We start from the raw sequence: 24,398 nt of genomic DNA, 5'->3' as shown, positions 1-24,398 counted from the left end.
GGCTGAATAATACTCCATTGTGTATATGTACCACAGCTTTCTCATCCATTCATCTGCTGATGGACATCTAGGTTGCTTCCATGTCCTGGCTATTATAAACAGTGCTGCGATGAACATTGGGGTACACGTGTCTCTTTCCCTTCTGATTTCCTCAGTGTGTATGCCCAGCAGTGGGATTGCTGGATCATAAGGCAGGTCTATTTCCAGTTTTTTAAGGAATCTCCACACTGTTCTCCATAGTGGCTGTACTAGTTTGCATTCCCACCAACAGTGTAAGAGGGTTCCCTTTTCTCCACACCCTCTCCAGCATTTATTACTTGTAGACTTTTGGATCGCAGCCATTCTGACTGGTGTGAAATGGTACCTCATAGTGGTTTTGATTTGCATTCCTCTGATAATGAGTGATGTTGAGCATCTTTTCATGTGTTTGTTAGCCATCTGTATGTCTTCTTTGGAGAAATGTCTATTTAGTTCTTTGGCCCATTTTTTGATTGGGTCATTTATTTTTCTGGAATTGAGCTGTAGGAGTTGCTTGTATATTTTTGAGATTAGTTCTTTGTCAGTTGCTTCATTTGCTATTAGCTTCTCCCATTCTGAAGGCTGTCTTTTCACCTTGCTAATAGTTTCCTTTGATGTGCAGAAGCTTTTAAGGTTAATTAGGTCCCATTTGTTTATTTTTGCTTTTATTTCCAATATTCTGGGAGGTGGGTCAGAACTTTATTTTTTAATTGGAGGAAAATCGCTTTACAATGTTGTGATGGTTTCTGCCATAAAAATATGAAATGCTTCACCAGTTTGCATGTCATCCTTGAGCAGGGGCTTTGCTAATCTTCTTTGTATCATTCTAATTTAAGTATATGTGCTGCCAAAATGAGCACTGAGCCTCAATTTCTTCATCTATAAAATGGGAATAATGATACCTCCCTTGCAGGACTGTTGTAAGGATTACATGCCAGGTATATATTAAGTACTCAATACATGTTCACTTTCTCCTCCATTAAACACCATCTTATTTTTCACTTTGCTCACTAAGAGCACACGCTTGGGCCTGAAACAGCCTAGGTTCAATGCCTGATTCCACAATTTTAGCAGCTCAGTGATTTGGGACAAGTTGTTAACAATCTCGGAAGCACTGTTTTCTCATCTGGAAAATGGAGTTAGCAACAACAGTGCCCAGCTCCAGGAAGCGTTCATGAACTGGTGACATCCATCAGAATCACATTAAATAACCACAGAGACAGTAGGGATGCTGAGAGAGTGCTAATGCTGAGTGGCTGCTCAGTTTCTGACGAGGGGTCAGCCAGGTGGCCAGGAGGAGGTTCCAACCTTCTCTTTCTCGATTTTACCTTTACTTTCCCCACTTTTCTTTTTTTAAATATATTTTTTTAATTTTGCAGTTTTATTGATGGTTCATTGAAATTCCATAGGAGAATAAATTCATCTCCACAACTAGATATAAATTTCCTAGAATCTAGGACTACAGAGATATTACTTTGTATGTGTATTTGAACACATAAGATATTGCTTTGAACATAGTAAATGCTTAATTTATATTTTACTGATCAATATTGTTTGATTTTAAAAATGTATTTTTTTAAATTAATTTATTTATTTTAATTGGAGGCTAATTACTTTACAATGTTGTGTTGGTTTTGCCATACATCAACATGATTACGCTACGGGTGTACACGTGTTCCCCATCCTAAACCCCCCTCCCACCTCCCTCCCCAAACCTTCCCTCTGGGCCATCCCAGGGCACCAGCCCCAAGCATCCTGTATCCTGCATCAAACCTGGACTGGCGATTCATTTCACATATGATATTATACATGTTTCAATGCCATTCTCCCAAATCATCCCACCCTCTCCCTCCCCCACAAAGTCCAAAAGACTGTTCTATACATCTGTGTCTCTTTTGCTGTCTCGCATACAGGGTTATCATTGCCATCTTTCTAAATTCCATATATATGCATTAGTATACTGTATTGGTGTTTTTCTTTCTGGCTTACTTCACTTTGTATAATAGGCTCCTGTTTCATCCACCTCATTAGAACTGATTCAAATTTTTTGGCTATGCTGCTGCTGCTAAGTCACTTCAGTCGTGTCCAACTCTGTGCTACCCCATAGATGGCAGCCCACCAGGCTCCCCTGTCCCTGGGATTCTCCAGGCAAGAACACTGGAGTGGGTTGCCATTTCCTTCTCCAATGCATGAAAGTGAAAAGTGAAAGTGAAGTCACCCAGTTGTGTCCGACTCTTAGCGACCCCGTGGACTGCAGCCCACCAGGCTCCTCCATCCATGGGATTTTCCAGGCAGGAGTACTGGAGTGGGGTGCCATTGCCTTCTCCATTTTTTTTTTTTTTTTTGGCTATGGTGGCTCTTAAATGTGGCATGTGGGGTCTTTCATTGTGGAGCGTGGGCTTCTCTCTAGATGTGGCTCCCGGGCTCAGTAGTTGTGACTTGCAAACTTAATTGCCCTTTGGCTTGTGGGATCTTAGTCCCCGACCAGGGATCAAACCCTTGTCCTCTGCATTGGAAGGCAGATTCTTAACCACTGGACCACCAGGGAAAGCCCCTCCCCACTTTTCTCTGTCTTTCTCCTTTGTCTTTTATGTCATAGTTTCTGCTGTATGAAGAATGGTTGCATCCAGAGCGGTATGACATGTAACCCATATATTTTCTTTCCCTGCATGTCCTCCATAAATCTTGTGTCTGTGCATGACTCATTCTCAGTGCTGGGTTTTTGATTCCACGCCCCCAGGTAGAATACTGTGTGTTGAACTCTGTGTCATGGATTTGGTGCTGTGCACCCTCCTCTGCCTCTGATACCTCCAAGATGAAAATACCTAATTGCTAAGAATCCTGCGGGCAAAATTAATTCTCAGGTAGAACCACGACTTAGTATCTTTGCATTTCTCTTTTACCTCTGAAAGAGCAGTCTGCTTGTTCTGTCTTGTGGCCTCTTGTTTGATTATGCTATGCATAATAGATTAACATGGCATTTCCAACAGGAGTAATTCTACTTGCTTCTTTCCCTGAATATTTAGACTGGGGCCAAATGGCTTCTTGCTTTTACTTAAGAGTTAAACAAAAGGGACTTCCCTGGTGGTGCCGTGGTTAAGACTGTGCCTTCAAATGCAGGGGCTGCAGGTTCAATCCCTGATGGGGGTACCAAGATCCCACATGCCTCACTGCTCAAAAACCAAAACAAAAAACAGAAGCAATATTGTAACAAATTTAATAAACAACTTTAAAAATGGCCCACATCAAAAAAATCTTTAAAAATATATATGTGTGCATATGTAGTCTATATGTATGTGCATGTATATAACCCTTTGTATTAAATAGTTTGGCTTTTTACAACAAACTACATTAGAAGCCAATTTTTTCAGACATGGATACCTTGAAATGTAAATTCATAGTCCCTACTAACAAACAACCATAGGAATTCTATGTCCTGTGCACATTTGGCAGCACATCCTGACTTTATGTCACCTACTTGGGAGGGTGAATGGTGCCATCATATAATCTTGGACTTAAATTTCAAAACCCTGGCTAGAATTTTCTGCTTAGTGTTTCCTCCATAACCAACAGTTTTACCCCAGAGCTAAAGACAAATGAAGAACAAAAACAGGCCTGTTGCTGTGTTGATTATTTCTTGCTCACCTCTATTAAAAAAAAAAAAAAATTAAGGTATATATATTTTAATGTGGACCAATTTTTTTTTTTAATGGCCACATTATACAGTATGCAGGATATTTAGTTGGGGCATGCAAACTCTTAGTTGTGGCATGCGAGATCTAGTTCCCTGACCAGGGATGGAACCCCGGCCCCTTTGCATTGGGAGCTTGGAGTCTTGGCCACTGGAACACCAGGGAAGTCCTAGACCCATTGTTTCTTGTCTCCTTGCCCTTCATTCCTGCAGTCCTTTCTTCCCTTAAGATCATTAATTACTGAGACCTGTTTAAGGGCAAGCATTGTGGCCAGGCTTAGATCACAAAATGTCTTGGACCAAAATGGGTTCTCTTATGTCAAAGAGGTCATGCCTGATTCTCTTTCTCCAGGGACCCCCTCCCCTATCTGCTTACAACACCCAATGTTGACATAAAAGAAATTTCCAGTTATTTCAACCAGATCATCAGATGCTTTGGACCAAACTCAAGACTGTCAGATTTGTACCCTTTGTATATTTCCTCAAGCTTCCCAGGTGGCTCATGTGGTAAAAAATCCATCTACCAATGCAGGAGATGCAGGCAGGAGATACAGGTTTGATCCCTGGGTTGGGAAGATCCCCTGGAGGAGGAAATGGCAACCCACTCCAGTATTCTTGTCTGGAAAGTTCCATGGACAGAGGAGCCTGGCAGGCTACAATCCACGGGGTTGCAAAGAGTCAAACACATCTTAGCCACTGGACATACACACACATGCATGTAATTCCCCATATTTTGTCTTTCCTCTTGTCATGATGGGCATTAAAGTATTAAAATGAAGAGGGTCTACAAGCTTTTTTTCAGGGACAACCAGGAAGGGTGGTGGCTGACTAGCCCACTCAAGATGGCTGTTCCCTTGCTCTCTGTCCGTCCCTTGCCCGACCAGTGCCTGCTTCATTTACACTTACTCTGGCCTTCCTACATACTTGCCTTGGGCCCCAGCTAGTGATTGTTCTTATCAAAGGGGCAGTGAGGGGTGTGCCCTTCTGTTGGTTTCCCTGGTAATCGATGAGCCCACCTGACATCAACTCCCCTGTAACTGGCAATCTCCCCCTCCACCAGGAACAAAGACTGCTGCCACGTCCTGAAAGTGTCTGCTGCACAGGGTGGGGGTGTCGCTCTAGGACTTTGCTTCAGACACATAAACTCCCCATCTGTCAAACCACTGATGTCTCTGTTGCCTGATGCATGTGTGCATGCTAAGTCACTTTAGTCAGGTCTGACTCTTTGCAACCTTATGGGCTATAGCCCGGCAGGCTCCTCTGTTCATGGGATTCTCCGGTCAAGAATACTGGAGTGGGTTTGCCATTACCTTCTCCAGGGGATCTTCCTGGCACAGGGATCGAACCCCCATCTCCTGTGTCTCCTGCATTGCTAGTGGATTCTTCACCACTGAGCCACCGGGGAAGCCCTCTGTTGCCCAATCCAGGTTTTCTTCAGTCTTGAAGCTGGGCAAATGCAGGCTTTGTAGGCCTGTGAGGTGCAGTCCAACAGGTGGGCATAAAGAGACCAGCTTCCAGAGCCCCTCAGGAAAGGGTGAGAAACTTGACAGCTTGGGTAGGTGGTGACAATTACCAAGAGGAGAGGTGGTGGGGCAGGGGAGTCCCTGGAACCTGCCAGGGTGGAAAAGGAGAGCTTGCGAGGAGCCTGCCTGGGCCTGTGGACCTCCCCCTGGGGGGACTTAGGAGAAAGAGTTCCTCAAATACAGTGATAAATATACTTTGCACTGTAATAGGATTCCATTTGAAACTGTTACAGCCGAGGTGTTAAGAGCACATTCTTGTGTCACAGAAAGCTAGGCTGTTCCTCCATTTGGAAGGTATTATTTTATTTTCCTTGTCCCTAAAATAGCACAAAGGAAGGCTTCTGTTTGTTCCCTTACCTTGTGCTAATCCTAGAGCAACATGAAAATGCTGACTGTATGCAGATCTTGAAACAACACAGAAAACTTCCAACGTGGGAAGACAATTAATTCCCACTCCTTCCCCCTTTCCTCTTGAATTCCAACAACTGGCTGTGTTTAACCCTGGTTTTGCCTACTCTTTCCCAGAAAAGTCACAGCTAACATGGATGGATCTACTAAAGGCAGGAGCATAGATTCAGTAGGGTGTGGGATTCCAGCTTGATTCTCTGGCGGCTGACATCTCATCAGAGAACTAGTCCTGAAGAACATATGTTCAGTGCTAAGTTTGGGGGTCTGCATGATAATGGCTTCAGGAATGCAGCTGAGACAAAAATCCCTGAGGGTTGAAACACTCAAGCTTCTTGGAGAAGGTGGGTCTCCAAGGACAGATGTAGAGAAGGAGTAAAGAGAGCTGGTGAGTAAGTCAGAAAGAAAAACAAATATTGTATATTAATGCATGTATGATATGCATTATGGCAGGCTACAGTCTATGGGGTCTGTGTGACCAAAGTCACAACCAAAGCGACTTAGCATGCATGCACCACACATATATATAGAATCTAGGAAAACAGTACTGATGAACCTATTTATAGAGAAGAAATGGAGATGCAGATGTAGGGAATAGACTTGTGGACACGGCGGGAGAAGGAGAGGTTAGGACAAATTGAGAAAGTAGCACTGATGTATATACACTCACTCACTCTCAAAGTCACTCAGATGTGTCTGACTCTTTGAGACCCCATGGACTGCAGCCCACCAGGCTCCTCTGTCCATGGGATTTCCCAGGCAAAAATACTGGAGTGGGTTGCCATTCCCTTCTCCAGGAGATCTTCCCAATCTAGGGATCAAACCTGAGTCTCCTGCATTGCAGGCAGGTTCTTTACTATTTGAACTACCAAGGAAGCCCCATGTATACTCATAACTTGTGGAAAGCTGCTATATAGCACAGGGAGCCCAACCTGGAGCTCTGTGATGACCTAGAGGGCTGGAATGCTGGGGGGGGGGTCAAGAGGGTAGGGATATATATATATATATATATATATATATATATATAATGGTCTTGTGATCATTATATATATATATATATATATATATATATATATCATTATGACTGATTAACATTGATGTATGGCAGAGAGCACAACATTGTAAGACAACTATCCTCCAATTAAAAAAAAATAAAGAGAGACAGGCAGGTGGAGGGTGCAGGCGAGACCAGCCTGTGTGGGGCATCTATGTGGAGGAAGAGGGACCAGTTCACTGGAGACAGCAGTCATGGCTGAAGCAATTTCTGATTCAGTGAAAGCCTAAAGTAGGAATTTCCCCAGATTAATGGAAACCCTGTGTGTTGCAAACATATCCATCAAAACATCAGAGGGAGGTAATGGATGACCTGACTCCTGAGACCTGCCAGCTGAATATGGAGTTGGGAGGGGGACCGTGTTTGGAGAGGCTCAGCCTCTGTACACCTGCTTGCTCTCCTGTGTTGCTCTGCCCAATCGGGGCCAAGATAAGGGTGCATGTGCCCCCTCCTTCTCCCTGTAAACTCAGCTCATATTATGTCTTTCTCTCGCCCTCTCCCTACCTCTGCCTTTTCTGCTAACGGCCAGATGTTGAGAAGTCCTTCCTCGCTGTGAGTTTTGGATGGAATGTCCACGTGTGATGTCAGTCTTTTGTGCACATGCCCAGATTAGCAGGGAGGGTAAACGATGGGAACTCTATCAATACCCACCTGGTCTCAGGATCACGAGTCTCCAGACCCAGCTCTAACACCTTTTAGCCCCTTGACCGCTGGCATTTCAACTACCTGCTCTTCAGTTTCATTTATTTGTAAAATGGAGACATTACTACCTCCCTATCTACCTTACACAATTTCCTTGAGGCTCAAATGAAATATGGTTGTGAAAGCGCTTTGGAGACAAAGAAATGTATTTATTAGGAGTAACTCAATACTTGAGGGGTTGCATGAGGGGGAAGGTGGTAAAACTGGGACGTATCAATAAATCCCATCCCGTCCTGTGATTTTATAAAATTGTTTTATACGACTTTGTTGTTGTTTAGTAACTAGGTTGTATCCGACTCTTTTGCAACCCTGTGGACTGTAGCCCACCAGGCTCCTCTGTCCATGGAATTCTCCAGGCAAGAACACTGGAGTGGGTTGCCATTCCTTTCTCCCAGGGATCGTCCCAACCCAGGAATTAAACCCACATCTCCTGCTTGGCAGGTGGATCCTTTACCACTGAGCATTAGGGAAGCCCTTTATATTCATTAAATAAGTTGAATTAGATAGCTTTTTCTGCTGTTCTAACAACTCTCACTCTAGCGGTATCTTTTTTCCTCCCTTGATCTCCTTAAATGCAGAACCCAGGGCCTCCCTACATGTTCCAGCTCACCTTGCTTGGCTTCCTCACCAGCCACTGGGCCTCCCAGCCACTGAAGCAGCAACAAAAACTCTCACACAGCATCTTCAGAGGCTCTCTGGACTTCAGTCATCACCCCAGGCCTTCCAGCAGCAGCTGATGTAAAAAATGTGAAAAGATTTTTTCCAAAAACGACAAGACGCTCTACACAGAGACTTGGATGTCACTTGGCTCCTTGCTTAGAAACAGCTTAGGAATCTTATTGTGAAAGCAAGTCCTGCAGTATTTCAGGAACAGGTATTCACAGAACAAACATTGACATATTTATAAACTTAGGAATGTGATGATAGATACCGTGGAGTGGATAAAGTGATATATGATAGTGTCCTTGGTGAGGTTGGCTGTGTGAGACCAGGTCTGAGAAGGATATAACCAGCACATCCCCAAGGCTTCACAAGCGGTTTAAAGATGGGACAATTGACTGTGGTGTCATAGTTTGCTGGGGCTGCTGCAACAAAGTCTTAGTCCGTTTAGGCTGCTGTAACAAAAGTACCATTGATAAGTGGACTTCCCTGATGTCTCAGAGGTAAAGAAACAGCATGCAATGCAGGAGACTTGGGTTTGATCCCTGGGTTGGGAAGATGCCCTGGAGAAGGAAATGGCAACCCACTCCAGTATTCTTGCCTGGGAAATCCTATGGACAGTGGAGCCTGATGAGCTACAGCCCACAGGGTCACAAAGAGTTGGACACGACTGAGTGACTAAACCACCACCACCATTGATGAGTGGCTCAAAAACAACAGACATTTATTTTCTGGGGGCTTGGAAGTCCAAGATTAAGATGTGGGCAGGGTTGGTTTCTTCTGAGGCCTCTCTCCTTGGCTTGCAGACGGCTGCCTTCCCCACAGACTGTCTTCCTTCTCTGCATGTTGGTGTCCTAATCTTTTCTTACTGTGTATATGCTAAGTTGCTCAGTCGTGTCTGACTCTTTGCCACCCCATGGACTGTAGTCCGCCAGCCTTCTCTGTCCATGGGATTCTCCAGGCAAGAATACTGGAATGGGTTGCCATGCCCTCCTCCAAGTGATCTTCTGGACCCAGGGATCAAACTGACATCCCTTATTTCTCCTGCATTGGCAGGTGGGTTCTTTACCACTAGTGCCATCTGGACCTCTTATTATATGGACGCAAGTCAGATTGGATTATGGTCCACCTGTATGACTTTGTTTAACTTTAATTATCTTTTTGAAGACACTCTCCTAAGACAGTCACATTCTGAGGTCTTGGGGGTTAGAACTTCAACATAGGATTGGGGGGCAGGGGTTACAACTCAACCCTTAACTCACACTGTGGGCAAGGTAAAGAGAATCAAGACGAATGGATAAGCCACTGGGAACTATTAACAGCAGAAGCCTCTATCATCCTTGGGCCTGGAGAAGCAAAAGAGAAAGGGTGTACTATTCCTAGAACCCATCCAGAGCTGTGGTCATAGAAGAGGGGCCACCCAGCATGGGTGCCATAGGACAGAGGAAGGCACCAATGGTGGAGACAAGGCTCTGGCAGAGATAGAGGGAGAAGGCCCACCCCACTCTCTCCCCACCCTTCACACTCCTCCCTTCACACTCTGATAGTGCTTCCCTGTGGTCAAGAGCCAGTAAGAGGAGCTGAGAACAGCAAAGCCTGGGGGCTGCAGCTTATAGATGTCAGGCTTTGAGGCAGGGAATGGGCTGACAACTGTGGCCAGGGGTGGAAGAAGAGTGGTAGGATTTGAGTGGGATGATGAAGAATCACTAGCTCAGTGGAGAAAACAAAGACATTTCCAAAGGAGGAATTAATTATGCATACTCAGGTAACATAGAAAGGAAAAGTGAAAATGAAGTTGCTCAGTCATCTCCGACTCTTTGTGACGACTGTAGCCTACCAGGCTCCTCCGTCCATGGGATTTTCCAGGCAACAGTGCTGGAGTGGGTTGCCATTTCCTTCTCCAGCAGATCTTCCTGACCCAGGGATCAAACCCGGGTCTCCCGCATTGTAGGCCGACACTTTATGTCTGAGCCACCAGGGAAATCTATAACATAAATGGGCTCTAAAGTGTCATTGGAAAACAAAAAATGCTACTTAGCTGCAAAAAATATTAGTCATACATTCGAAACTGAAACACATATTCATGTAACCATTTCCAGTCCCAGAAGTTGCTATTCTAAGATACTTGTTTGCAGAAGTCAAGCAGAATGATAGAAAAATAGGTTTGTCAATATTGTCATGTTGAACACCTATGGTCTTAAAATGAGATGGGAAGTATTACTGGAACTGTTTTGGAATAGAAAGCAGCTCTCTGCCTCAGGAGGGTGCCTGTGTGACCGCATCCATCAATGGTTATAGCATGGTTATATGAACTGGGTATGTCCCCTGTGTTATCGCTCTGGGGCTGCCATAACAAAATACCATAGGCTGGTGGCTTTGACAACAGAAATTTGTTTTATCACCACTCTGGAGGCTGGAAGCCTGAGACCCAGTGTTGACAGGGTGGATGTCTGCGGAAAGCTCCCTTTGGGAGCTCCTTTTCAGTGTGTGGTCACATGGTCTTTCCTGGGTGACTTTGCAGGTCGAAAAAGCCAGGGGGATGGAGGAAGGGGGAGAAAGAGTGATCTCTTGGTGTCTCTTCTTTTTTTTCCTAAGTTCAAATCATCCTGATTTTATGATCACAGAAATACTACAAATATCTGCAGTTGGTGAACACCATTATAACAAATACAGATAGAAGGATGGATAGAGAGCTACATAGATAGAGTGACTGTAACAGGAATAGGCTCAATCTGCACATGCTGTTTTTAAAGTATAGTGTTGAATTTAGTGTTACTTGAATTTTTAAAAAAATTATTTGACCACACCAGGGCTTAGTTGTGGCATGTAGGATCTAGTTTGCTTACCAGGGATCAAACTCAGGCCCCCTGCATTGGGACACAGGCTTGATCCCTGAGTCAGGAAGATCCCCTGGAGGAGGAAATGGCAACCCTCTCCAGTATTCTTGCCTGGAAAATCCCATGGACAGAGGAGCCTGGCAGGCTACAGTCCATGGGGTTGCAGAGAGTTAGAGATGACTGAGCAACCTAGCACACACTCATGCATTTCCTTAAAGGCCCCACATCCAAATACAGCCCCTCTAGGGGTTAAGACTTCAACATATGAGTTTTGGAGGGGACCCATTCAGTCCATAACATCCCACGTAGTGATATGAAATAGATGACACTTAATACGTTGATACTAATAGTCATTAAATCAAGAAAACTTCACTGCACACCTACTGTGCACCAGAATCTCTGCTAGGCTCTGAGATTATAGGTAGAGGGGGAAAAACAAAACAAAACAAAACAAAAAACCTGCCTTCGCCTTTAATGAGTTTATAATTTGAAGAGAGAAAGAGTAGCTGTTAGAACACATTGGTTACTGCCAGGAGAGCTTGAGCATTTGTGCTAAGTCATTCAGTCATGTTTGGCTCTTTGAGACCCCATGTACTGTAGCCTGCCAGGCTCCTCTATCCATGGGATTCTCCAGGCAAGAATACTGAAGTTGATTGCCATTTCCTTCTCCAGACCCAGGGATTGAACCCACGTCTCTTGGGTCTCCTGAATTGGCAGGGGGTTCTTTTCCACTAGCACCCTGGTGGCTCAAATGGTAAAGATTTCACCTGCAATGCGGAGACTTGGGTTCTATCCCCAGGTCAGGAAGATCTCCTGGGGGAGGACATGGGTATCAGTATTCTTGCCTGGGAATTCCATGGACAGAGGGGCCTGGCAGGCTACAGTCCATGGGGTCACAAAAGAGTCAGGACACTACTGAGAGACCAACACCATCACTTTCTGTTCAGTGCCTCCTGGGAAGCCCCAGAGCACCTAGATAGGACGAATAAACCACTCCCTGGGGGCTGCAGAAGTGATGTGCAAGCAGAAACGGAGGATGAGGAGTATTGGATAGTAAACATGGGGTGAGACAGACAAGGGGAGCATTCAGGATTGAGGAAGATGATACACAGAACTAGGGTGACCAGGATCCTGGTTTGCCTGGGGCTGTCCTGGTTTTAGCACTAAAAACCCCACATCTAGGAAAGCTCTTAGCTGCTGCTAAGTCACTTCAGTAGTGTCCGACTCTATGCAACCCCATAGATGGCAGCCCATCAGGCTGGGATTTTCCAGGCAAGAGTACTGGAGTTGGGTGCCATTGCCTTCTCTGGAGCCTTATATGTAGAGGTGTAAACACTGCAGTAGAACTGGTGCATGGAGGAGGAGGGTTGCAGCAGGGCTGATGGGAAAAAAGCTGGAAAAATAGGCAAGAGCCCAAACAGGAACTGAGCCATGCTCAGGAGGTAAGGCTTTCTTTTGGAGCTAGTTGAGTACTCAGTGGTGTTGTGCTGTGCTTCCTTGATCAGTCAGGTCTGACTCTTTGGATCCCATGGACTATACAGCCCATGGATATTCTCCAGGCAAGAATACTTGAGTGCCCTCCTCCAGGGGATCTTCCCAACCCAGGGACTGAACCCAGGTCTCCTGCATTGCAGGCGGATTCTTTACCAACTGAGCTGCCAGGGAAGCAAGTAATCAGTAAGTGATCTTAAGTATGGGAGCAACTTGCTGAGACCAGATTTTTTTTTTTTTCTACAGCAAATTATTGTAATATTTATTTATTTAGTTATTTTCTGTAATCTGCAATGTGAATTTATTTATTTTAAAATTTTTATCAGAGTATAACTGCTTTACAATGTTGTGTTAGTTTCTGCTATACACTTTGCAGTACATATTATTGCCCAGTCATATATGACTCTTTGCCACCCTATGGACTGAAGCACACCAGGCTGCCTAGTCCTTCATCATCTCCTGGAGTTTGATCAAACTCTTGTCCATTGAGTCCGTGATGCCATCCAACCATCTCATCCTCTGTCAACCCATTCGCCTCCTGCCTTCAATCTTTCCCAGCATCAGGGTCTTTTCCAGTGAGTTTGGCTTTTCAGGTAGTCAAAGTATTGGAGCTTCAGCATCAGTCCTTCCAATGAATATTCAGTGTTGATATCCTTTAGGATTAACTGGTTTGGATCTCCTTGCTCTCTTTTTTTGGATGTCCTTCCCATCTAGGTCACCACGGGGCACTGATTAGAGTTCCTTGTACTCTATAGAAGATTCTCATTAGTTATCTATTTTATATATAGTATCAGTAGTGTGGGGCTTCCCAGGTGGTGCTGGTGGTAAAGAACCTGCCTGCCAATGCAGGTGACTAAGAGACACAGGTTCAATCCCTGGTTCAGGAAGATCCCCTGAAGGAGGGCATGAGAATCCACTCTCGTATTCTTGCCTGGAGAATCCCACGGACAGACGAGCCTGGTGGGCTACAGTTCATGGGGTCGCAAAGAGTTGGACATGACTGAAGGGGCTTAGCAAGGCATGCATGCAAATCAGTAGTGTATATGTGTCAGTCCCAATCTCCCAACTTCTCCCATCATCCCCAGAGACTTGCATTTAGAAAGAGCTCTATCTGCTGGGTGATGAGGAAGAGGGACGATATTGAGGGCCATTCAGGAAGCTGTGGTGGTTTTCCAGGAAACAGTGATGGAGAGTGAAAGTAAAATGATGGAGGGAGATGGAGAGACCCGGAGGATTTGGAATGTTTTAAGAAGGAATAACAGGCCTTAGAAATACATGTATGGGAGGTGAGAGAGAAGGAGCAATCAAGGATGACTCCCACCCAGGTTGCTGGCTTGGAAAACTGGAAAATATCTTGGGAAGTAATTAAGACGGTTTGGAAATACCTTCCCTTCGTGAGAATACAAAACAAAGCAGCCTTTCTTCTGCTTCCCAGACAGCTCTTGGTGACCTAAAATCTTAGTTATTGCACAACTGCCCCAGAGGTCTCGAGCCCATGCAGCCAGGAGACTGCTGTAGCATGCTTAGGTTGGGGAGGAGGTTTGGAGTGAGAGGGGGAAACAGAGGGGCATTTATGATGCTAGATACTTCCTCAAGGTCTGTGTACTCTGTCTTGTTTAAGCTTCATGAGAATTTTACCAGAGAGGGAGGTGGCGACTGTTATTCCCATCTCAGAGCTGCTGAATGGTGACAAAGTAACATGCCCTGGGGGGCCATGGACACAGAGCAGCAGAGCTGAGCTTTAAACCCAGCTGTGCGGACTTCCCTGGTGATCCAGTGGTTAAGAGTCCGCCTGCCAATGCAGGGCACATGAGTTTGATCCTTGGTTGGGGAAGATTCCACAGAACACGACTACCAAAGCCCATGCGCCCTAGAGCCTGTGCTTCACAACAGGAAAACTCACTGCAGTAAGAAGCGTGAGCACCACAACTAGCGAGTAGCCTCCACTCACCACAACTAAAGAAAAGCCTACGCAGCAATGAAAACCCAGTGCAGCCAAAATAAATAAGTAATTTTTTTTAAAAAAGACTCCACCTCCCAATGCAGGAGGTGTGGGCTCAATCCCTGGTCAGGAAACTAAGATTCCACATGCTACACAGAGTGTGACCCAAAATTATTAAATAAGTAAATATTTTAAGAAGATATATTAAAAAAATAAAAACCCATCTGTGTCTGACTCTGATGAACGGCTCTTTCCATCAATGAGCTCCCTAGTTTCTACCCGGTTGGATATGTGGTTGGTGTATGGCCATGCCTTGATTCTGTCTTTATTCAGCAGTCCAGCAGGATGCAGACAAGGTAAGGACTGTCCTTCAGGGCCCTAAGAGGCCAGCTGAAGTCTGCTTGCCTGATGTAGCAAGGTTTGCAAGAGAGCATTTTCATTCTCTGTAACTGGTCCCCACTGCCAGGGTCCAGCACTGGTGGATCCAGGGAATTCGAAGTGGGGACAGTGTCGGCGAGGATCAGGAAACAATTGCTTAATTAAACGTTAATTAAGGATATAAAGAGTGGTTAAATAAGGATAGCTCAGTGAGGAAATTCAGTGGAGAAAAGAGGCTGAATAATTCAGCCAGAAGGTAAGAGAAAGAATGACATGGGGAGACCAAGTTTCGGTGAACAAGGCCCGCACTTTATTTTCCAGAGTAGTTTTTATACCTTAAGTTATGCATAGAGGATAATGGGGGAAGGGGTAGAGTCATGCAGTAAGCCAGGCTTTCTTCCTGCAAACTTATCATATGCAAAAATTTTGGGTGATTTGCATCATCTTCTGGCCTGGAGGCCTGTTAACATTTTAAGACCTTTTCTTCAGAAAACTTATTTTTCAAAAAAAAAAAAAAAAAAAAGAAAGAAAGAAAGAAAAAAGAAAACTTATTTTTCTCTAAAGGTGATTAGTCAGGTGCCACCCTCCAAAAGCATTAGATAAAGTTGCATTCCTATAGGGCAAAGGTGTGGTGGGCTATAACAAGAAAAAGAATTAACTCAAGGGTCCAAGGTTACAAACATTAAAGCTACTACTTACACCAATAATATTAATCAATACACTGCCAGGGACACAGCAGGTAAGGGATATGGAGACTTAGCAGCAAACATTGGCCCAACAAGTGAAAAATCCTTCACCAATACAATTTCTAATCAATCTTTTAACAGCTCAAAGGAATCTGTATTTAGACAGTTTAGAACATCTCATGCCTCTCACAGTTGGGAGGCTCTGAACAACCTGTGGCCAGAAAAACCTATTCAGGCAGGCTAGAGAACTTCCAAAGGAGTTTGTAGGTTGAAACACTATCACACCCAGGAACTTTATTAACTGGAGCTGTAAGTTAACTCTTTTTTCAAGAGAGAGGTAGTGGGGGACAGCCCCCCATAAAGTCAGAGGTGTAGGTGAGAGCACAAAGCAGAAAGTAGGCAGACTCTGGTTTTGGGGGTAGATGCTCGAGAATTTCCAGGGGGACTCCTGAGGCTTGATCCCACCTTTGTGTGTGCCGAGCCTCCTTCCTCATGACCTTTGCCACGGGCGGAGCTCCTCACCCTGGCTCCCGGCACCCCATGCTGATGAAACCTGCAAACGTACTTTCTGTGTAATTATCTTTGTGAGCATCAAGGCTATGGAGACAGTGTGCCGATCAACAGCCTGTTTAGGGAGGTGTGGAGGTGTGTGTTAGTCTCTAAGTCATGTGTGACTCTTTTCGAGCCCACCATGCTCCTCTGTCCATGGGGTTCTCCAGGCAAGAATACTGGAGTGGGTTGCCATTTCCTTCTCCAGAGATATTCCCCACCCAGGGATTGAACCTGGGTCTCTTGCATTGCAGGCAGATTCTTTACCATCTGAGCCACCAGGGAAGCCCAGAGGGTTGGGGGAAGGAGATGAAACTCAAGAGACAGGTAGCCATGAGCAGGATACTACACGGAAGAAAGGAACACAGGAGGAGTCTCCAAGGCCTCCCTCCCAAAGATGGGAGTGTGCAGAGAGCTTGTCTAAATCTCCAAAGCGACTGTAGAAAACTGACAGCCATGAAAGGGGTCCCGACAGGGAGGTTGCCCTCCTAGGTCAGGGACCGTCTAGAACTGAAGCCTTAAAAGAAACCCGAGAGCCAACCCAAGCTCCTTTGTAACCAGCAACACTTTTATTTTGATGTGAATCTTGACCTAATTCCTTCAGAGTCTTAATAGATAATCCATCCATTTTGCATATGTCTTCTATTGTTATTTCTGCATGTATTTTGTTCCTCTACCCCTTCTAGACTGGAATTTCTTTAAAAACCCTAGCTTCACTCTGTCCATATTTTCACAAGTTCTTTTACCCAGTAGACATTTGACTGGCGTTTGTTGTCCTTGGAGTGAAACGGTCATTTCTCAAGTACCTTTTTTAGTCACTGACACTGGCAGAGAAAGGACACAAGAGGGCACTCCTTCCCCACTTATCTGAGTTCAGGTCTTGAAAACCGACAGGACAGACATTGATAGAAACGTGTTTAAACTCATTTTGGGGAGTTTTGAATACTTACACCGCCACACTTAGGGAAATCTTTTTTCCGCTCAAGTCTTCAATTCCATTTGAATCAAACTAATATTCACATAATTTTTGAAGAATTTATAATCTAAGGAAGAAGCATATATTTAAAAAACCAACCAACCACTTTATATCCATTAGTATGGTTTTTACTGAAAAAGCAAAATAACAAGTGTTGGCAAGGATGTGGAGAAATTGGAAGTTTTCTGTGTTGCTGGGGGAAAGGTAAAACGACAGCTGCTATGGAAAATAGTATGGTGGTTCCTCAAAAAAAATCAAACATAGAATTACCATAAGATCCAAGCAATTTCACTTCTGGGTATATTCCCAAAAGAATTGAAAGCGGCAACTCAAAAAGCTGTTTGTACACCCATGTTCATAGCAGTATTATTTGCAATAACCAAAGAGTGGAAACAACCCAAGTATCCACTGACAGATGAATGGATAAACAAAATGCAGTGCAACATATGCACAGTCATGTCCAACTCTGCTATCCCACGGACTGTAGCCCGCCAGGCTCTGTCCATGGGATTCTCCAGGTAAGAATACTGGAATGGGATTCCATTTCCTTCCCCAGGGGATCTTCCTGACCCAGCAGTTGAACCTGAGTCTCCTGCATTGGCAAGCAGATTCTTTACCACTGAGCCACCATAGAAGCCTGTAACATATAAGGGAATAATATCAAGCCTTAAAAAGGAAAGCAATTCTGACATGCTGTAATGTGGATAGCAAAGGACAGTGTGTCGTGCCACTTATTGAAGGTCCCTAGAGTAGTCAGATTCATAGAGACAGAAAGTAGAATGGGGGTTACCAGGGGTATGAAGCATTTATTTTATTTTTAAAACCAAGAGTGTATCTTTTACATTATTTATTTACCTGTGTCGGGTTTTAGTTGCAACATGTATGACCTGCATGGTGCCATGCAGGATCTTTCGATTTGGTTCACAGACTCTAGTTGCAGTGCATGGGCTTAGTTGCTCTGCAGCATGTGGGACCTTAGTTCCCCAACCAAGGGTTAAACCTACATCCCTTGCATTGCAATGCAGATTCTTTACAGCTGGGCCACCAGGGAAGTCCCACCAAGCCCTTAATAGATACAGAATTTTGCTTTGGGAAGATGAAAAAGTTCTGGAGATGGATGATGTTGGAGGTTGCACAACAATATGAATCTACTTGATTCTACTAAAACATACACTTAAAAATGGAAGAATTAAAAAAAAGAGAGAAAGATGTGTCTTTAAGCCCAGTTTCATGTACAGCCTTATCTCTTGCCAAGGTGCCTTGGAGTACTGAAAACCCTCATGACCGTGCATTGCGCAGGTTGGTGAGGGAGAGAGCCAAAGTTTCTGATCATGGCACCTGCTATGACCAGTGTCCCACCCATCTGGGCTTCTGATTCTGTTCACTTTGGTGCTGGGACCACACTATCTGAGTTTAGCATCTTTCAGGTGCCTTACATGCTTCACCCCACACGTAACCACTCATCTTTACATGGTTATCACTGGACTCAGCCCTATTCCTCTCCTTCATTTTAAACACTTTTCTGCAAGTTCCATGTGTGTCTCTATTTTGTTCTTTAATATCTCCCTCCTCTCCTTAAACCAGGAAACCCAGTCTCAGCCCTCACCTCATGGCAACTTTACTCTCATGGTGTCTCAGTCCAGTCTGGGCTTCCAAACAAAATACTGTGGATCAAGGGGCTTAAAAGCCACAGCCATTTATTCTTCACAGTTCTGGTGGCTGGAGTTCGAGATCAAGGTGCCACAGATTCCATGTCTGGTCAGGCCCTATACCTCCCTCCTGTGTCCTCACCTCTGGGGTCTCCTTTATAAGGGTGCTCATTCCACTCATGGAGCTTACCAGGTGGCCCCTGCCAACAGGAGAAGCAGGAGGCTCACGTTTGATCTCTGAGTTGGGAAGATTTCTTGTAGGAGGGCATGGCAACCCACTCGAGCATTCTTGCCTGGAGAATCCCGTGTACAGAGAAGCCTGGCAGGCTACAGTCCACGGGGTCACAAAGAGTTGGACACGACTGACTGAGCACACATGCACACCCCATCTGGTGACTGCTGCTGAAGCCTGTTCTCTCCTCCAGCTGCCGTCTCTTTTGCCTTCTCTATACTGCAGGGTTCTCCAGCCCTGGTTCTCTTCCGTGCCTTAATCATGGTCTGTTCCTTGAATCTGCAGCAACCTTCTGATGACTCTGTGGACATTCTTGCTGTCTTGCCTGAGAGGTGCTCAGCTTTGTCAGCTTCACCTGATTATGATCACGACTCCCAAATCTCTGTCCTCGAGGACAGCCACCCTCCCTCACGTCGTCCTCTCTTTCCCCCGATTTATAGGGTGTTTGTGCTTTGGGTGTTCTGCCAATACCTCACACTCATCCGCTGAGGCTGTCTCATTTATTTCCTAAACCTGAGATGGGGTGGGAGGGGTCTTAGGCACTTCTGACGGGGTTGCTCCACTCGGCTTCATGGTTGTGGGTGGGAGGGGAGATCATTTAATTTCTCAGTTCCCTTTCAGAGGAATAGATTTACTTCCCCAAAAGTCCTACCTGTGAGGAATAAGAAAAAAAAATAATCTGAGGACTGCCCTGGGAGTCCATGATTAAGATTCCATGCTTCTAATGAAGGGGGCACAAGTTCACTGATCAAGGAACTAAAATCCTGAGTGCTGTAACTGAGACCCAGTGCAGCCAAATAAATGAATAAATAAAATCCCACATGCTGAGTGGTATGACAAAAAAAAAATGTGTGTGTACTGTAAGGAAAAATACACAGGTGCCAGTGAGTGGCAGATCTGGGAATGAGAGGCTTTGCCTTCTCCTGAGTGCACCATCGCACACAAGTGGAAGCTCAGGTGTCCAGAAATGCCTGTGCAAGAGCCAGTGAGCTATCGGGTTGATCTGCCCCACCTGCTGGTGTGGAGACATAGGTTAACTCCTAGACCTGGCATATTCTACCCCACTTTGTCTAACAGACTCCCTTACTCATCAGTTGTCAAAGAACTAAGAAGTTATATACTCCCAGAAAGGTGCAATTCTAACCCAGTATGCCTGAAATAACCTTATCTTAACAAATACCAGCAACACCTTCAATTCCTATTCTGATGGTTGTCAACCCAATATTGGAGAAGGCAATGGCACCCCACTCCAGTACTCTTGCCTGGAAAATCCCATGGATGGAGAAGCCTGGTGGGCTGCAGTCCATGGAGTCGCAAAGAGTCAGACACAACAGAACCACTTGACTTTCGCCTTTCACTTTCATGCATTGGAGAAGGAAATGGCAACCCAGTCCAGTGTTCTTGCCTGGAGAATCCCAGGGACAGCGGAGCCTAGTGGGCTGCCGTCTATGGGGTTGCACAGAGTCGGACACGACAAGCGACTTAGCAGCAGCAGCAGCCCAATATACTCGAGGGATATGATGCTCCTATGACTTTCTCTGCTGATGATGCTGGGAGAGTGAATAAAAATCGGGGTGCGTAATGTGATCTAGAATTTGGGAGGGCATGCACCCCGAGTTGAGTATGATGGCTCTGTTACAAGATCGTCTAATGGAAAAACCCAGCTTTATTTATTTATTTATTTACTCCCTTGCTAAATCATTGAAACGCTAATAACTGAGTTTTTCATGAGCCTCCATCCACTTGTCATCAGTTTATTTAACAAAGATACTATCCATTTGTACTTAAAAATGTTGTTTCTCTTTGAGACTTCATAAAGGATTCTAAAGGTGAACAAGATCCTTGCAATTAAGGAAACTACAATGTAACAGGAAGGCTTCTTATAGATAAGAAACAATTGGAGGGTGGCACTCCAATACTCTTGCTTGGAAAATCCCATGGACAGAGGAGCCTGTTAGGCTGCAATCCATGGGGTCGCTAAGAGTCGGACACGACTGAGCGACTTCCCTTTCACTTTTCACTTTCATGCATTGGAGAAGGAAATGGCAACCCACTCCAGTGTTCTTGCCTGGAGAATCCCAGGGATAGGGAAGCCTGGTGGGCTGCCGTCTATGGGGTCGCACAGAGTCAGACACGACTAAAGTGACTTAGCATAGCATAGCCCTGGTGGTCCAGTTGCTAAGACTCCCTGCTCCCAACGCAGGGGGCCAGAGTTAGATCCCTGGTCAGGGAAGTAGATCCCACATACCACAACTAAAGATCCATTTATGGGGATCCCTTTTTAAGATGCTGTATCTTAAAAAAAAAAATCCCACATGCAGCAACTAAGACCTGGTGTACTGCTACTGCTGCTAAGTCACTTCAGTCGTGTCCGACTCTGTGCGACCCCATAGACGGCAGCCCACCAGGCTCCCCCGTCCCTGGGATTCTCCAGGCAAGAACACTTGAGTGAGTTGCCATTTCCTTCTCCAATGCATGAAAGTGAAAAGTGAAAGGGAAGTCGCTCAGTCGTGTCCGACCCTCAGCGACCCCATGGACTGCAGCCTTCCAGGCTCCTCCATCCATGGGATTTTCCAGGCAAGAGTACTGGAGTGGGGTGCCATTGCCTTCTCCCAAATAGAAAAATAATTTTAATTAAAGATAAATAAATAAAAATTAAAAAGATTCCCCGATATTTCTTAAGTTCTTTTATGTTTGAAGAACACTGTTGTATACCATTCTGTTTTTTTCCTATGTACTCTTCATAGCAACATACAATTGTGAGTTAGAACAAGAGATTGTTATGATTTTAGAGGTTTTCACCAAGTAAAGAGTTGATTTGTTCCTTTAAGGGTGGATGGGATTTTTATGCAAGGCCTGGGCCAAGACAGAGTTCCAGGGAGATAAAATTGTTTATGCAATGGGGGAAAGAAAAAGCAAATGTGAACAGAGATTAGAAAACTTTTTCTGAAGTCAAGGATTCATGAAGGGGAATAGTAGTGATAAGGTTGAATAAACTCTGAAGAAGAGGCCAAAGTATTTACTTGGGAGGACAGTGTTTTCTCTAATGTGCCATGGTGAAATTTTGATATATTTCATTCCATCATCCCAAAGAGAAACAATTTTTAAGAAAGAAAAAGACCATATCTTTAACATTGTAATGATTGCAACTACCAGCCCAAGTGCCTGGGAGAAAACCAAGCTGTTAAAATAAATATGACCTTGCAATTGCCAAATCTTTTATTATTTACTTGCTGCTCGTTCGTCCAGTTTGCCATCAGTTAATGTGAGCAGATGGGCTTCTCTGGTGGTGCAGACAGTAAAGAATCCACCTGCCAATGCAGGAGACACTGGTTCAATCCCTAGGTCTTCTTCAGGGGGAAGACCCCCCCACCCATCCCCAGAGAAGGGAATGGCTACCCACTCCAGTACTCTTGCCTGGAGAATTACAGAGGAGCCTGGCAGGCTACAGTTCATGGGGCTGCAAAAAGTCAGACATGACTGAGCAACTAACACTTCAATGCAAGCAGATAAAAAGTTTGGATCCTTACTATAGAGAAACAAATGGGGCAGCGGGGGGGGGGGTGGGGGGGGTGGGGGGGGTGGGGGGGGTGGGGCGGGCACCAGGAAACTTACAAGTTGAGGAAATTCTACCCATTAAATGTTCTTTTCTCTATGAATTGGGGAAAGGTCACAAGGGCAGACCACCTTGGTTCAGCTCATGGAACATCAGACTTCCCAGAGAAAATGGATTAAGTCCCACTGTCAACTGTGGGAAGTAAGGCCCGTAAAGGATAAAGGTGTGCTTTTAGGCAGATTACTTTGGTAACCATATACACACTGGGTTGTTGAAGGGAGCAACCAAAGCCAAGAAGACCAGTTAGGAGATTAAAGCAGTAAACAGGAGTAATCCAGACTGGAGATGGAGTATTGGACCGTGTATCTAATCTACCCTGCTTTACGTTATACACATTCTTTTCACAGGCAATTCCTAAAACAATTATGTGAAGAAAGAAACGTCACTTAAACAAACAAACAACAACAAAAAAAGATGTACGTTTAATTTAAAAGGTGGCTATGTGAAGCTGGATACCCGATCTAGGGGCACAGGGAGGCTGATTCTCTCCATGTGGTGCTGAAGCTGTGCGGCCCAGCAACAGCTTGAAAATCCATCTGATTGCTCTTCCCTTACCTCTGACAGAGCTCTCCTTGCTTTAGCCCTTGGAAGTTTGGAAAGAGCAGGATCCCAACCCCTCTCCAAGTAGGCCTGGGGCCTAGTTCGACTGAAAAGGCAATAGTGGAGCTGAGGCCAGTAAGGCGCCAGTCATGTCTCACACACTCCCACAGCCTGCTCCTTCATGGACAGTAATGTTAGAAGCTAGGAATGTCTTTGCTAGGCTCGAAAAGGCAGATGAGATGCTCGGTGCTGACTCTGGAATTTTGGTTCTCTGAGCAGATCTGGAGGTCTTCAGTGGTAGAAGTTAACCTGTTCCTTCCAAATCCAGGCTTGAAAACACACGCGGGTTGGCTGCCTCTTCTTCCCTGAAGGAAGCTTGCTTTCCCTGCGTCCTGGGAACTCCACTTCACAGGATGTGGGAAAAGCGCTTCTCGGAGGTCTTTCCTCATGGGCTGATTCCCTGATTCTAGGGCTGAGGTAAGGAACCCACACACGCAGGATAAGGCAAAACTTCATCCACAACCTTTGCTCTGTAGGAGAGCTCTAGTGAACCTAAGTCTGTCAGGAACATTCTTGGCCCCTATGGAGACACACTCTGTGTGTGAAGCTGCATACCCAACATTAGGGGCACAAGGAGCCTGATTCTCTCCATGCGGTACTGAAGGTGTGAGGCCAAGCATCAGCTTGAGAATCCATCCAATTGCTCTTCCCTTACCTCTGACAGAGCACCCAATGCTGTAGCCCTTGGCAGTTTGGAAACAACCAGACCCTAATAGCCCCTCTCCAAGTAGACCTGGGTTCAAATGGAAATGCAATAGCAGAGCTGAGGCCAGTAAGGCACCAGTCATGTCTCAAACACTCCCGCAGCCTGCTCCTTCATGGGCCGTAATGCTAGAAGCTAGTTATGTCTTTGCAAGGCTCGCCAAGGGCAGGGGAGTATCTCGGCCCTGACTCTGGAATTTCGGTCCTCTGAGCAGATCTGGAGTGCTACCGTTGTAGAAGCTAACCCGTTCCTTCTAATTACAGGTTTGTAAATACACGCCAGTTGGCCGCCTCTTCTTCCCTGAGGGAGGCTTGCTTTCCCGGCATCCTGCAAACTCCGCTTCCCAGCTTGCGGGGACAGTGCTTCTTGGAGGTCTTTTCTCAGGGGCTGTTTCCCCTGAGCCTGGGGCCGAGGTAGGGGAAACACAGGGCAAGGCAAAACCACATCCACACATCTTTGCTCTGTAGGAGAGCTCTAGTGAACCTAAGTCTCTCAGGAACATTTTTTTGCTTCTACGGAGTCTCACTCTGTGTGTGAAGCTGCATACCCAACAAAGGGGCACAGGGAGCCTGATTATCTCCCTGGGGGCGCTGTAGCTGTGCAGCTGAGCAACAGATTAAAAATCCATCCAATTGCTCTTCCCTTACCTCTGACGGAACTCCCATCACTCTAACCTTTGGCAGTTT

General features: G+C 45.3%; 1 non-coding gene across 1 annotated transcript; it reads right to left on the bottom strand.

Moving 5' to 3' along the window:
* Window positions 1-771: 771 nt before the first annotated feature.
* LOC129620299 (U6 spliceosomal RNA) lies at window positions 772-878 on the bottom strand. The gene has a single exon (XR_008698486.1). It is a non-coding gene; the product is annotated as a U6 spliceosomal RNA (small nuclear RNA).
* Between the last annotated feature and the right edge of the window lie 23,520 nt (window positions 879-24,398).

Source organism: Bubalus kerabau, chromosome 9 (genome assembly GCF_029407905.1).
Source record: "Bubalus kerabau isolate K-KA32 ecotype Philippines breed swamp buffalo chromosome 9, PCC_UOA_SB_1v2, whole genome shotgun sequence".
Taxonomy (NCBI): Eukaryota; Metazoa; Chordata; class Mammalia; order Artiodactyla; family Bovidae; genus Bubalus; species Bubalus kerabau.
This window is presented reverse-complemented; position numbering and strand designations above follow the sequence as displayed.